Genomic DNA, 14,367 nt, shown 5'->3' on the forward strand with positions numbered 1-14,367 from the left:
TGTGTGACTCTCTACCCTGTCTTTACACCTGGCTCCTAATCAGAAAAGAGACGTAAAATGGGTTCTATAAAGGGGGAATCTGACACTGTAAACATCAAGGGGTACTCATAAAAAGAAATGTAAAGGCTGTTAATCTGGGAACTCGTACAGATGCATTTTTAGGCTTCTATCACCTGACAAGTGCTGAGCCAAGCGCTTTGGGTGTAGCGTTTGTGGGCTACTCAGAATTGCACAGTGTGTGCTCCTGTAAGGAAGCCCTATAGGGTTTGCCGGCCCAGTGGGACACTGACTGTTGTACAGATTCCATGTCAAATAGTCGGGACTGGTTGGAACAGACTGCCAAGTCTGATTATACGATTTGTATCCTGTAGATTGTTCCCTTTTGAAATAAAAAATAACAAAAGTGGTATAAAGGTGATACCTTTATTGGCTAAGAAAACCATAGCAAGCTTTCAGAACATTTTAGTTTCCTTTACCTTTGACTGGCTAGCACAGTACATCACCTTTTCCTGTATCCTGTAGATTGTAAGCTCTTGTGAGCAGGGCCCTCTGATCCTATTGTTACTCTGAATATCATTGTTTGTTAAACTTTTTAAGATCCCTGTTTGTTTAAATGTATTGTGAAGCGCTGCGTAATAAAATGATGATGATGATCCAACTCATTCCAATGCGCAATTCTGCCCTGCCCTCCGTGCGCTAGGACCCCGCAGCTCTCCCTGCCCGTCCGCAGCCCCAAGCCCCGCCCATTAGGCAGTGCAGACTGAGGAGCTGTCAGGATCGGGAGTTGCGCTGAGCCCCGGGATTCCCAATTGTACAGCTTGTGCTGCTGGCGCTCCGCTCAGCGCCTTCCAGGAGGGAAATAGAGCAAAGCGGCAGGGCAAGTCGGCTGGGTGCACCCCTCACCTGCGAGCCTGATCCCCGGTTCCGCCAGCACAGAGCCCAGCTGCGGCTTGTTCCATTGTGTCCGAATAGGTGAATCCGCGCAGCGCTAAACTGTAAGTGCCACTTGTGCTGTACGGTGAGTGTATGGGGAGATGTACATAGTGCTGCGGGGAGGGCGGGTGCCTATATGTCTATGGTACATATGGCAGCGTTCCCTGGGGGTGGGCTATGCGATTTGATGGGGGGGCTGCATTGCATTGTGTGTGCCAAATGGATAGGTTGGGGGTTCTGTGACCAATCTCAGTTTATTCAGGTGCAGCAAGATTAAAGCTGGAGCACACTGCCTGCTGCTCTCAGGCTTCTGTGTGATTGACAGGCTGGGGGGGTTTGTGTGTGAGGGTCCCTCACTTATCAAGGTGGGTTTGTTTGGGGGGTATTTGGTGCTCACAGAGCTCATTACTGTTATTGGGGATTTTGGGGGGTATAGGATGTTGGTTTACTAATGTGGTGCACTTTGGTGTTTATGGGGGGGCATGTAGGATGCTCACAGAGGCTAGTGTATTAGTGTATGCCTGTGTATCAGTCTTCAGTTCTGTGTCACCCCCAGTATTTTTAACATGTACATACAGAACTATCAGATCCTGGTTAAAGTGTCACAGAAAGTAAGGAAATTACCCAGGGAGACCATGTACTGATCCCATGTACTGAGTCTGTGTACTGATCCCATGTACTGATCCCATGTACTGATCCAGTGTAATGATCCTATGTACTGAGCCCATGTACTGAGCCCATGTACTGAGTCTGTGTACCGATCCCATGTACTGATCCCATGTACTGAGCCCATGTACTGAGCCCATGTACTGAGCCCATGTACTGAGCCCATGTACTGCGGCCATGTACTGAGCCCATGTACTGAGTCTGTGTACCGATCCCATGTACTGATCCCATGTACTGAGCCCATGTACTGAGCCCATGTACCGATCCCATGTACTGATCCCATGTACTGAGCCCATGTACTGAGCCCATGTACTGAGCCCATGTACTGAGCCCATGTACTGAGCCCATGTACTGAGCCCATGTACTGAGCCCATGTACTGCGGCCATGTACTGAGCCCATGTACTGATCCCATGTACTGAGCCCATGTACTGAGCCCATGCACTGATCCCATGTACTGAGCCCATGTATTAATCCTATGTACTGATCCCATGTACTGATCCCGTGTACTGATCCCGTGTACTGATCCCATGTACTGATCCCATGTACTGAGCCCATGTATTAATCCTGTGTACTGATCCTATGTACAGAGCCCATGTATTAATCCTGTGTACTGATCCTATGTACTGATCCCATGTACTGAGCCCATGTATTAATCCTGTGTACTGATCCTGTGTACTGTTACTGTGTACTGAGCCCATGTACTGAGCCCATGTATTAATCGTGTGTACTAATCCCGTGTACTGATACTGTGTACTGGGCCCATGTACTTAGCCTATGTACTAAGTCCATGTACTGAGCCTGTCTGGCTGCAGCAGACCATGCACTTTCTGGGTTGATAACTGATAGTAACAGAAACACTGCTGGATGATATATACATGAATCAGACACTCATTGTATTCACAGACACCCCTAAATCACAGCTACAAGGAGCCCATTTATTCTAATGACAATGAGCCCCAGTTACAGTGGAGCGGTTGCTATTTTTCATCTTTGATCTGCATTGTGTTGCCTTTGGCATAAGGTGTTGCTTCGCCGGTTGCCTTGTCCTTTAAAATCCATTGATGTGGGCTATTGATTGGAGCTGTCAATGCAATCTGCACACGATGGACAGACAATTATCTGCATCAACCTTGTGCCCTTCTCATTCCCGCTGCCGTTCTCCCACAAACGCAGGGGCACTGATTGGAAGGGGCACGGGGTACTGCTACCTGTTCTGTGTATTTACACTAAACCAAGGTCAAATTGGTTTCAACCCTAAAATTGCCAGAAGGGACGGCAATATATGTGGGTTACATATGGTTAACTGTTACACAGCCAGAGTTCAGCCATATATGTGCACTTATTACTATTAGCCTGGAGGTTGCACCCGTCCTCCTTCTGTGGCTCATCCTTCAGCTCTGGCCAGTAACAGAATAAAAATATAAAAAGAATGAAGTATGGAAATACTAACCTGGGCACAACTTGAGGGGAGGGGGCAAGCAGGGTGACTACTTTAGGCCCCCCAGTTTAATGGGGTCTGCAGAGTAGTGCCGCAAAAGGAAGCAGTTGTGCAAAGCAGAGCTATAACTTGGGCCATCCAATCTGCAGATCTAGGGTGGCAGGGGATCATGGGAGTTTTGATTTAGAGCTGCTGTTGATAATTTTAAGTCATAGCAATACCATGCACAGCACCATAGGTAGGAATGTGTGGGTGCACTTGTACCATGCAAGAAAGTGATATCAGTGCCATTGTATTGCTTGTGCAAGGATTCATATGCAGCAGTGTATCACTAGTTCAAGGATCTGTATGCAGTAGTTTATTACTTATGCAAGGATTTTTATGCAGCAGTTATCACTTGTGCAAGGATCTGTATGCAGCAGTTTATTATTTGTGCAAGGATTTTTATGCAGCAGTTTATCACTTGTGCAAGGATCTGTATGCAGCAGTTTATTATTTGTGCAAGGATTTTTATGCAGCAGTTATCACTTGTGCAAGGATCTGTATGCAGCAGTTATCGCTTGTGCAAGGATCTGCATGCAGCAGTTTATCACTTGTGCAAGGATCTGTATGCAAGGATCACAGTTTATTACTTGTGTAAGGATCTGTATGCAGCCGTTTATAACTTGTGCAAGGATCTGTATGCAGCAGTTTATCACTTGTGCAAAGGTTTTTTATGCAGCAGTTATCACTTGTGCAAGGATCTGCATGCAGCAGTTTATCACTTGTGCAAGGATCTGTATGCAGCAGTTTATCACTTGTGCAAGGATTTTTTATGCAGCGGTTTATCACTTGTGCAAGAATTTGTATGTAGCAGTTTATTACTTGTGCAAGGATCTATATGCAGCAGTTTATTACTTGTGCAAGGATTTTTTATGCAGCGGTTTATCACTTGTGCAAGGATTTGTATGTAGCAGTTTATCACTTGTGCAAGGATCTGTATGCAGCAGTTTATCACTTGTGCAAGCATTTGTATGTAGCAGTTTATTACTTGTGCAAGGATCTATATGCAGCAGTTTATTACTTGTGCAAGGATCTATATGCAGCAGTTTATTACTTGTGCAAGGGTTGTTATGCAGCCGTTATCACTTGTGCAAGGACCTGTATGCAGCAGTTTATCACTTGTGCAAGGATCTGTATGCAGCAGTTTATCACTTGTGCAAGGATCTGTATGTAGCAGTTTATTACTTGTGTAAGGACCTATATGCAGCAGTTTATCACTTGTGCAAGGACCTGTATGCAGCAGTTTATTACTTGTGCAAGGACTGTATGCAGCAGTTTATTACTTGTGCAAGGACCTGTATGCAGCAGTTTATTACTTGTGCAAGGACCTGTATGCAGCAGTTTATCACTTGTGCAAGGATCTGTATGCAGCAGTTTATCACTTGTGCAAGAATCTGTATGCAGCAGTTTATCACTTGTGCAAGAACCTGTATGCAGCAGTTTATCACTTGTGCAAGGATCTGTATGCAGCAGTTTATCACTTGTGCAAGGATCTATATGCAGCAGTTTATCACTTGTGCAAGGATCTGTATGCAGCAGTTTATCACTTGTGCAAGGATCTGTATGCAGCAGTTTATCACTTGTGCAAGGATCTGTATGCAGCAGTTTATCACTTGTGCAAGGATCTGTATGCAGCAGTTTATCACTTGTGCAAGGATCTGTATGCAGCAGTTTATCACTTGTGCAAGGATCTGTATGCAGCAGTTTATCACTTGTGCAAGAACCTGTATGCAGCAGTTTATCACTTGTGCAAGGATCTGTATGCAGAAGTTTATCACTTTTGCAAGGATCTGTATGCAGCAGTTTATCACTTGTGCAAGAACCTGTATGCAGCAGTTTATCACTTGTGCAAGGATCTGTATGCAGCAGTTTATCACTTTTGCAAGGATCTGTATGCAGCAGTTTATCACTTGTGCGAGGATCTGTTTGCAGCAGTTTATCCCTTGTGCGAGGATCTGTATGCAGCAGTTTATCACTTGTGGAAGGATCTGTATGCAGCAGTTTATTACTTGTGCAAATATTTGTATGCAGCAGTTTATCATTTGTTCAAGGATTTGTATGCAGCAGTTATAACTTGTGCGAGGATCTGTTTGCAGCAGTTTATCCCTTGTGCAAGGATCTATATGCAGCAGTTTATCACTTGTGGAAGGATCTGTATGCAGCAGTTTATTACTTGTGCAAATATTTGTATGCAGTAGTTTATCATTTGTTCAAGGATTTGTATGCAGCAGTTATAACTTGTGCAAGGATTTGTATGCAGCAGTTTATCACTTGTGCAAGGATCTGTATGCAGCAGTTTATTATTTGTGCAAGGATCTGTATGCAGCAGTTTATCACTTGTGCAAGGATCTATATGCAGCATTTTATCACTTGTGCAAGGATCTGTATGCAGCAGTTTATCACTTGTGCAAGGATCTAAATGCAGCAGTTTATCACTTGTGCAAGGATCTGTATGGAGCAGTTTATCACTTGTGCAAGGATCTGTATGCAGCAGTTTATCACATGGTACCAAACACGATTGTGGACTCTTGGGGTTTCCACTCTCTCTCTCTGTAGAAATTGCTCTGTTTCCTATCCCCCTCTCTCCTCCTCTGCCTTCCTCCGTATCCCACTTACTTCATTCATTCCACTGATTTTTCCCTCATCCCCACGCAATCTGTAAAAAGCTGAGAAAATCTCATTAGCGTGCGCGTTATAGATGCCTAAATAATGTCACACGTCCGACTGCATTAGCCCGGTGCTGTGCTGATCCGAGCCCAGCAGAGAGCAGTGATAGTGATCCGAGGTGGGTTGGGGAGAAAATCGGAAGTGACCTCTGCCCATTGCTAAGGTTATTTGTTAAAAAAAAGAACGATCTTTCTGCGGCTTTAGGCTGATACATATAGAAGCTAATTGTATAAGCTCAGTGGTGCTCCCCTTTTCTTCACCGCAGAGCCCCCCTTGACTGCAGATGGAAATATTATCCCTATGGGCATCCAAATCCGCAAGTCATTTTCATGTTTAACCTTCCTGGAAACGCTACGGGTGTGTGCCGCCTTGCCAGTGCTATATGTATATACAATTATTGTGTAAATTAAATATACTGCCATTGTGTCAATCTAATAGAGCTTATGGCTCCCTTCTCCCTGCTCGGTCACTAATCCACTTTCCCACTGCAGTACCGCTGTTATTACCATTGGGCTTTTGTGCTCACCCTCGGACAAAGGAGACAGGCAGGGGTGCAGTAGGATCCCCCATACGTGGCGGAGAGTTAAAGCCGCTCATGCTATAGACCTGGAGGAGGGGACTGTGTTCATGGTAAGTCACATTATCTGACTGCAGTAGGCTGTGGAACCCTCTCCCCGCAATAATGGGTGTTAATGCAGCAGTCACGGGAGTCGAAGGCAGGAAAGCAATGAGGTGCAGGATTTGCATTGGGATTTCCATGTGTCTACTTTACACCCAATGCACAATAAGATGTTTAGAAATATTCAGTATAATGGGGGTTGAAGTGTGGCGCTCCTGTTGCAGTGCAGCACAGCCAAGCCATAAGTGTACGGGGGGGGGGGGGACTGATTTACTAGATGCACTTGCTATAATCTCATAGAGAATGGAAATAAAGATCCCTGATACAGAGAAAGGGTTCTAGGCGCCAACTACTATCATTATTAGTAAAATTGCGGGCACTTGTAGTATAGCATTGCTGAATTACAACTCCCTGCAACTCCCGACATTTGGGAGATGCAGTAGGCTGGTATCCTGAGGCCAACCGTAAGGAAATCGTTGCCTCCGTTAAAGCAATATTCCCCCGAGATGGGCAGATACTGCATTTTTAATTCGAGACTCCCAGTTCGGTGTTTTGGCACTGCAGGGGTCATTTGCACAGACGCAGCTTGGCTGAAACCCTGCCAAGTCTGCTATTTTGTAGCCAACCAGTTTGAATCTGAGCGCCCTTTATTTTTTTATTGAAGAGACATAACGGTAATAGGACATTATGGATATAAATGACGCTGCCACAGAGCAAGCAGAGATGTATTGGTAAAGTGCAGCCATAATATCTCTTACAGATGGAGGTGAGAGCGAGAGGGCAGCCCTTATGCTTATTGAGCTCTTGCACTTAAATCTTAGAGTGGTCAAGAGTGGTAGAGGTTATTGCTGCAAGTAAATGAAAACCTAACGACCAGGTACCTTTATATATATGTCTGTATAGTTCAGTGACTCTCTGTACCCTGTGGTGTTACTGGATTACATGGTGACACATTACATGACTCCTGCACAATCATACTGTGCACAGTTATCTTGCACTCTAATGTTTTCCCTTCTCACTGAGTTACAATAACAAACTAACTGCCGACCTGCTGTATATCTGTATGTATGATGCTATCTGTCAAGGACCAGATTTGTAGTTTTTACTTTCATGGTTGCACTTATCTGTTTCACATGACTATAGTCTGGTGACATGTGACTTTGCAATATAAAAGACACAGTAATGATATAGGTTAACATACAGTGACATACAAAAAATAAAGACCAAAATCAAAATATGTATTTCCCAGAATGCATGGGGTCCTCCATAATAGTTAGTTTTTCACCAATAAGTGACATGGCCCTTTCCAATTATATCTGCTGTACATTTTTATAAAATCAGTTATTTGAAATGGAATTGCCATTTTTTGTTTATCTGGAGACCAACACCCACCCATTCTATCTTTGTTCATTGTTGAGCTTTACTCTGGCAGTTAAATGATTTGCTCTTCTCGCCAGTCAGGCAGATGAGCAGAGCCCAGATTTCCCACTCACATGGTAGTGGTGTGGGATTTCCAGTAATGCGGATGAGTGAATATTATATATAAATGCATAGAGGCAATTTTAATTAGTTTGATTTTACAGTTTAGCCTGTAAAAAACAGGATCCCCAATTTGTTGTCCAGTGGAGGTACTCAGTGGAGCAGAAGGCATGACTTACTGAGTAAGTGGCTTAATGGTTGAGAAGGAGTACCACAGTGGAGGAGAAGGCATGACTAAATGGTTGAGATGGAGTAATTTAGGGGTGAAGTGTAAACTTAATGTCTCAGTGGAGAAGTAGGTATAGTTTAGAAACTGAAAAGGAGTTACTCAGTAGAGAAGAAGGTGTAGTTTAGAGATTGCAACTTAATTACTCATTGTAGGACAAGGTGTAGGTTAATGTTTCAGAATTAATAACTCATTGGGTGAGACGGCATGGCTTATTGGTTGAGAAGTTGTAACTCAGTGGAGAACGAGTTAAAACTTAATGTTTTGTAAGGAGCAGTTTAGTGTTTCAGGAGTCACTTAGTAGAAAGGTAGGTGTGTGAGAGGTGTAGCCCAGTGTTTGAGAAGGAGTAACTTGGTGGAGAAGGAGATGTAGTTTAGTGTTTGAGAAGGAGTAACTTGGTGGAGAAGGAGGTGTAGCTTAGTGTTTAAGAAGGAGTTACTTGGTGGAGAAGAAGGTGTAACTTAGTGTTTAAGGAGTAACTTGTTAAAGACAGATGTGTAGCTTAGTGTTTGAGAAGGAGTAACTTGGTGGAGAAGGAGGTGTAGCTTGGTGTTTTAGAAGGAGTAACTTGGTGGAGAAGGAGGTGTAGCTTAGTGTTTGAGAAGCAGTAACGTGGTGGAGAAGGAGGTGTAGCTTAGTGTTTGAGAAGGAGTAACTTGGTGGAGAAGAAAGTGTAGCTTAGTGTTTGAGAAGGAGTAACTTGGTGGAGAAGAAGGTGTAGCTTAGTGTATGAGAAGGAGTAACTTGGTGGAGAAGAAAGTGTAGCTTAGTGTATGAGAAGGAGTAACTTGGTGGAGAAGAAAGTGTAGCTTAGTGTTTGAGGAGGAGTAACTTGGTGGAGAAGAAAGTGTAGCTTAGTGTTTGAGGAGGAGTAACTTGGTGGAGAAGAAAGTGTAGCTTAGTGTTTGAGGAGGAGTAACTTGGTGGAGAAGAAAGTGTAGCTTAGTGTTTGAGAAGGAGTAACTTGGTGGAGAAGAAGGTGTGTTTTAATATTTGGGTTTAATTCAGCTAAAGTTATTTGGTGCCAGCACTGAACAATTGAATGTGCCTACTTTGTCACTGGCCACAAATGCCCGTATTTGGTAATGTGAGAAATTGGACTGTTAGGTTGACTTTGTAAATTGTAAGCTCCTTGTAGCAGGTGCTCGATGTGCCTACAAACGTCTGTTTAAAGCTGATGATAGCTTTGGGTCTATATCTAAGTGTGTGCCGTTTTCTTTGCTTTAGGGAAACCCATTCCTTGTTGTATTTAGCCAAGCTGTGCGTCTGTGCATGAATCACTCTGCACCCTGTGCTTTATCTTCCTGTATCCTTTACAGCTCCCATCCTTCAAATGGTGATGCGTGGTAGAAAACACCAGAATTAGCGATATTTTCCCTTTTATTGGCACAGAATCACATGACAGGGACCTACATTTCATCCCTGTTTGCTGTATCTTAATGCACCCAGTAGATTAGGTGGGTGGGGGGCTGGGCCGGCGATGTCAGCCACAATATAGATTTTTTTATTCAGATTTTTTCCCTGTGAAGCTTAGTAATCAATATCAATCCTGTTGTGTTCTCTTATCCGTCTTTCTGTCATTGCCGAACACATGGAAGGATAGGGAGGCTACAAACCCAGAGTCAGTAGGTTGGGAAACGGCCCTTATTGTATTTTATTTAGTTATCTTTGGCCCCATGGGTGCTCACGTTATTTTTATGTTAATAGCAATTAAATAAAGGTGCATGAATTAATGAAAATGAATTATTGGGTCAAGAAGCGGATTCATTGAATTAATATGGGTCCCCTAAAGCCAAGGTTGAGAAACACTGGTTGAAGGAAAAGCTAAAGTGCTTGTTTCTCATATGCGGAAGAGCAGCGTCAATTATGATCTTCAGTTCTTCAGATTTCCCAGTAACTGAGGGGGGGGGGATTCACTGTTAGCCATTCAGCTTCAGCCTGACCTCCCCCCACCCAGGCTCCTCCATTACAGTAAATACCAACCCCATACAAGCGCGGCATTCGCTAGTCACTTTGCATCCATCCCTAACCTGTCAGCGTTCCTATCATTTACGTGCATATGAATAGAGCGGGATACACTTAATTACCCCTTAAAAGAGATTTTTTCCCATTCTTAACAGCTAATGAATAATTTACCCCACAGTAAATATGCATGTTCTTTATACTTAATAGCCTTCATGGTGTTTAATCATCACAGGCATGTGGATTGCATTGCCATGCCATAAAATACCCACACAAATATTTATTAGCAAAGAAATAAATGGATAAAGCAGACATATTATTTTGCCCATATTTTTCCAGCTTGTAGTTCTTTCTTTGATAAATATGCCTGATTTTATGAATATGTATGGGCCTCATTTTCATTTGTTTTGGGCACAATTACTCCTACAGTAACCTCTCCTACAGTACAGGGATCCTTTGCTTATTGCGCTACACGTGAGGGGTAGGCACGCATGGTGCGTTTAGAATGTTCCTAGTGCAACTTGCCGTATAGCGGCGCTTCAATTTAGCAAAATTCACTTGGAATTCTTTGGAAAAATACTCTGGACTGACGAAAACATTGTAACATTGACTATTTTTTGCACTTTGTCAATAATAAGGAAAATGGTAGTAATGAGGCTAAGGCCTGTTGGGTGGGCACCATAGTCATCCCTTCAATGATTGGGATGAAAAGGGATAATAGGAACAGATATTGCTGATCAGCTGATCAGATCCTTACGCCTATGGATCAATGATTGCACCATGATACAGAAATGCTGACCCTTTGGGAGAAAACCAAATCCATGGGTCGATTTGGTCCATGCCTGATGAGGTTTTCTTACCTGACAGGGGACATTTTAGTCACTCAGACTCAGTAGTGTATGCTATAACCATTAACCTTCATTATTATTTTTCCAATTGTCTTTATAGTGTATGTATACTATGTACAGCATACCTCACAATGGTCTCCGTTTTTGTGGCACAGGGCTGACCATGGTTCCATAGAAAAGTAGGTGGGGTTTGGACATACCTGAGGCGTATCTGAGCGTAACTGGACTTGATCCTTCATTTGAGAATTCAAAGGTTTTGACGTTTGGCTCTATCGCTGTTTCAGTATAATTTTTATCACACTTTCCTCGTATTCCTATTATTATTAATAATAAAACTATTTATTATGGTCATTTTTAACTAAGCCCCGTATGCCTCCTTTTATTGTTTCATACATCCCCGACTTTGTTTCCCACTTGTTGCTATATTGGATGTAATTCAATACTGACTATAGCCATAGAAATCTTATTGAAAAATCCTGGTAGAGGAGAGCTAAACCAATAAGCAAGTTGTCAGTAACACTGTTACCAACAACAACAGATGTGATCACAAAACTTTTATTACAACTCAGTTATTTAGTGCTCATTTCTGATTGTAGCAATAAAACAAGTGGGAATATGTGAAAGTGCGGCTGCCAATCAGATCAGGATCTGAAGGCTGCGCCTCGGGCCATAAAACATACTTTGGGGTACAGTGGAGACAAATATGTTGTCCATAGCAACCAATCAGCAATTAGATTTAACCCTTTAAGTGCCAGCCGAATTCGTCATTTCGGTTCCCCCCAGTGCCAGACGTTTTTTAAGCATTTTGTACTCATTCACTTTAACAATGTTTTTTGGTAGGAAAACCTCCATGAAACTAGGGAAATTATATATCGTTTTTTTCGTCACTAATTGGGCTTCGACATACATACCAAATTTTATAACTTTTCTGGAGATATGATGTGTATTTTGGGTGAATTATGTAAAAAAAAAATAAAATTATGAAAAATTTCTGTATATTTTGAGTTTTTTTTCCATAGAAAAGTTAATTTTACAAACTTTTTTTTGTTGTTTGTAAAAGCCCTGATACTCCCAAGTCCAACGATACCAAATATGTGGTGGTACCCCACAGTTCCTGTCCAGAAGTAACCCCCAAACTAAAGCAATACTTAGTACAATATCACACCAGAACAAAGCGGAAAAGCGCTTGTAACAGTTGATGCAGCATAACTTATATGTAAATCTAAAATATCCCCTCATGTTTGGTATCTTTAGAAACTACAGACCTTCAGGTTTCTAGGTGCAATGTAGTTTTCACTAAAAAGCCAAATACCTTTTGTCAGTGCATTGTGAAATTTGGAAGTTTTTTTGACATTTTTTTTTTTTTCTAAAACGTAAACTTGGACGCATGATCAAATGTGGATTTGACAAAAAAAAATCTCATAAAAATTTTCTAACAAAGGCAAATTTGAAAGACAAATTTCTACTGAATAAAATGATGCCCCATATGTATGGGTGCACATAAAGACATGGGCACCAAACACTCCAAAGCAGGGGCAATGCACAAGGGCAATTACAGCTAAAAATGTGGGTGCTGTGCTCTATGTGCACTACCTGCAGTTTTTCAGTGTTAACCCCCCCTACTTGTGAAATAACCCCCACAAACTATATATTTCTGAAAAGTGCACACCTTCAGCTATTCAGAGACACCACTCTTCTCTTTCTACATAGAAAATTGTGGCCGCAGTCCCTTGCAGAAGTCAGCGCTTTGGTCAGAAATCGAGGAAAAAACTGATAAAAAACCTAGATTTCTCCCCAAAATCTCCATGGCAACTACCAAAAACTTACTAAACATCAATCTGCAAGTTCCCCTGAATAAAACAATACCCCATATGTATGGGTGCACATAAAGACGTGGCCACCAAATGCCCCAAAACAGGGGCAATGCATAAGGGCAATTTCAGTTGATATTTTGGGGGCTGCGCTCTATGTGCACTTCCTGCAGTTTTTCAGTGTTAACCCCCCCTACCTGTAAAATAACCCCCACAAACTATATATTTCTGAAAAGTGTACACCTTCAGCTATTCAGAGACACCACTCTCCTCTTTCTACATGGAAAATTGTGGCCGCAGTCCCTTGCAGAAGTCAGCGCATTGGTCAGAAATCAAGGAAAAACCAGATACAAACCTAGATTTCTCCCCAAAATCTCCATGGCAACTACCAAAAACTTACTAAACATCAATCTGCAAGTTCCCCTGAATAAAACGATACCCCATATGTATGGGTACACATAAAGACGTGGCCACCAAATGCCCCAAAACAGGGGCAATGCATAAGGGCAATTTCAGTTGAAATTTTGGGGGCTGCGCTCTATGTGCACTTCCTGCAGTTTTTCAGTGTTAACCCCCCCTACCTGTAAAATAACCCCCACAAACTATATATTTCTGAAAAGTGCACACCTTCAGCTATTCAGAGACACCACTCTCCTCTTTCTACATGGAAAATTGTGGCCGCAGTCCCTTGCAGAAGTCAGCGCATTGGTCAGAAATCAAGGAAAAAACAGACACAAACCTAGATTTCTCCCCAAAATCTCCATGGCAACTACCAAAAACTTACTAAACATCAATCTGCAAGTTCCCCTGAATAAAACGATACCCCATATGTATGGGTACACATAAAGACGTGGCCACCAAATGCCCCAAAACAGGGGCAATGCATAAGGGCAATTTCAGTTGAAATTTTGGGGGCTGCGCTCTATGTGCACTTCCTGCAGTTTTTCAGTGTTAACCCCCCCTACCTGTAAAATAACCCCCGCAAACTATATATTTCCAAAAAGTGCACACCTTCAGCTATTCAGAGACACCATTCTTCTCTTTCTACATGGAAAATTGTGGCCACAGTCCCTTGCAGAAGTCAGCGCATTGGTCAGAAATCAAGGAAAAACCAGATACAAACCTAGATTTCTCCCCAAAATCTCCATGGCAACTACCAAAAACTTACTAAACATCAATCTGCAAGTTCCCCTGAATAAAACGATACCCCATATGTATGGGTACACATAAAGACGTGGCCACCAAATGCCCCAAAACAGGGGCAATGCATAAGGGCAATTTCAGTTGAAATTTTGGGGGCTGTGCTCTATGTGCACTTCCTGCAGTTTTTCAGTGTTAACCCCCCCTACCTGTAAAATAACCCCCACAAACTATATATTTCTGAAAAGTGCACACCTTCAGCTATTCAGAGACACCACTCTCCCCTTTCTACATGGAAAATTGTGGCCGCAGTCCCTTGCAGAAGTAAGCGCATCGTTCAGAAATCAAGGAAAAACCAGATACAAACCTAGATTTCTCCCCAAAATCTCCATGGCAACTACCAAAAACTTACTAAACATCAATCTGCAAGTTCCCCTGAATAAAACGATACCCCATATGTATGGGTACACATAAAGACGTGTCCACCAAATGCCCCCAAACAGGGGCAATGCATAAGGGGGGGGCTGTGCTCTA

The 14,367-nt window shown here is 42.7% G+C and overlaps 1 protein-coding gene across 2 annotated transcripts in view; it reads left to right on the forward strand.

Moving 5' to 3' along the window:
- Positions 1-770: 770 nt before the first annotated feature.
- vsnl1 (visinin like 1) overlaps positions 771-14,367 on the forward strand; it is a 111,070-nt gene continuing 97,473 nt past the window's right edge. Inside the window, 1 exon segment of one of the 2 annotated variants that reach the window (NM_001078858.1) lies at positions 771-995. The gene's annotated coding sequence lies outside the window, so the exon portion shown is untranslated. 2 annotated transcript variants of the gene reach the window in all.

This window comes from Xenopus tropicalis, chromosome 5, assembly GCF_000004195.4.
Source record: "Xenopus tropicalis strain Nigerian chromosome 5, UCB_Xtro_10.0, whole genome shotgun sequence".
NCBI lineage: Eukaryota > Metazoa > Chordata > Amphibia > Anura > Pipidae > Xenopus > Xenopus tropicalis.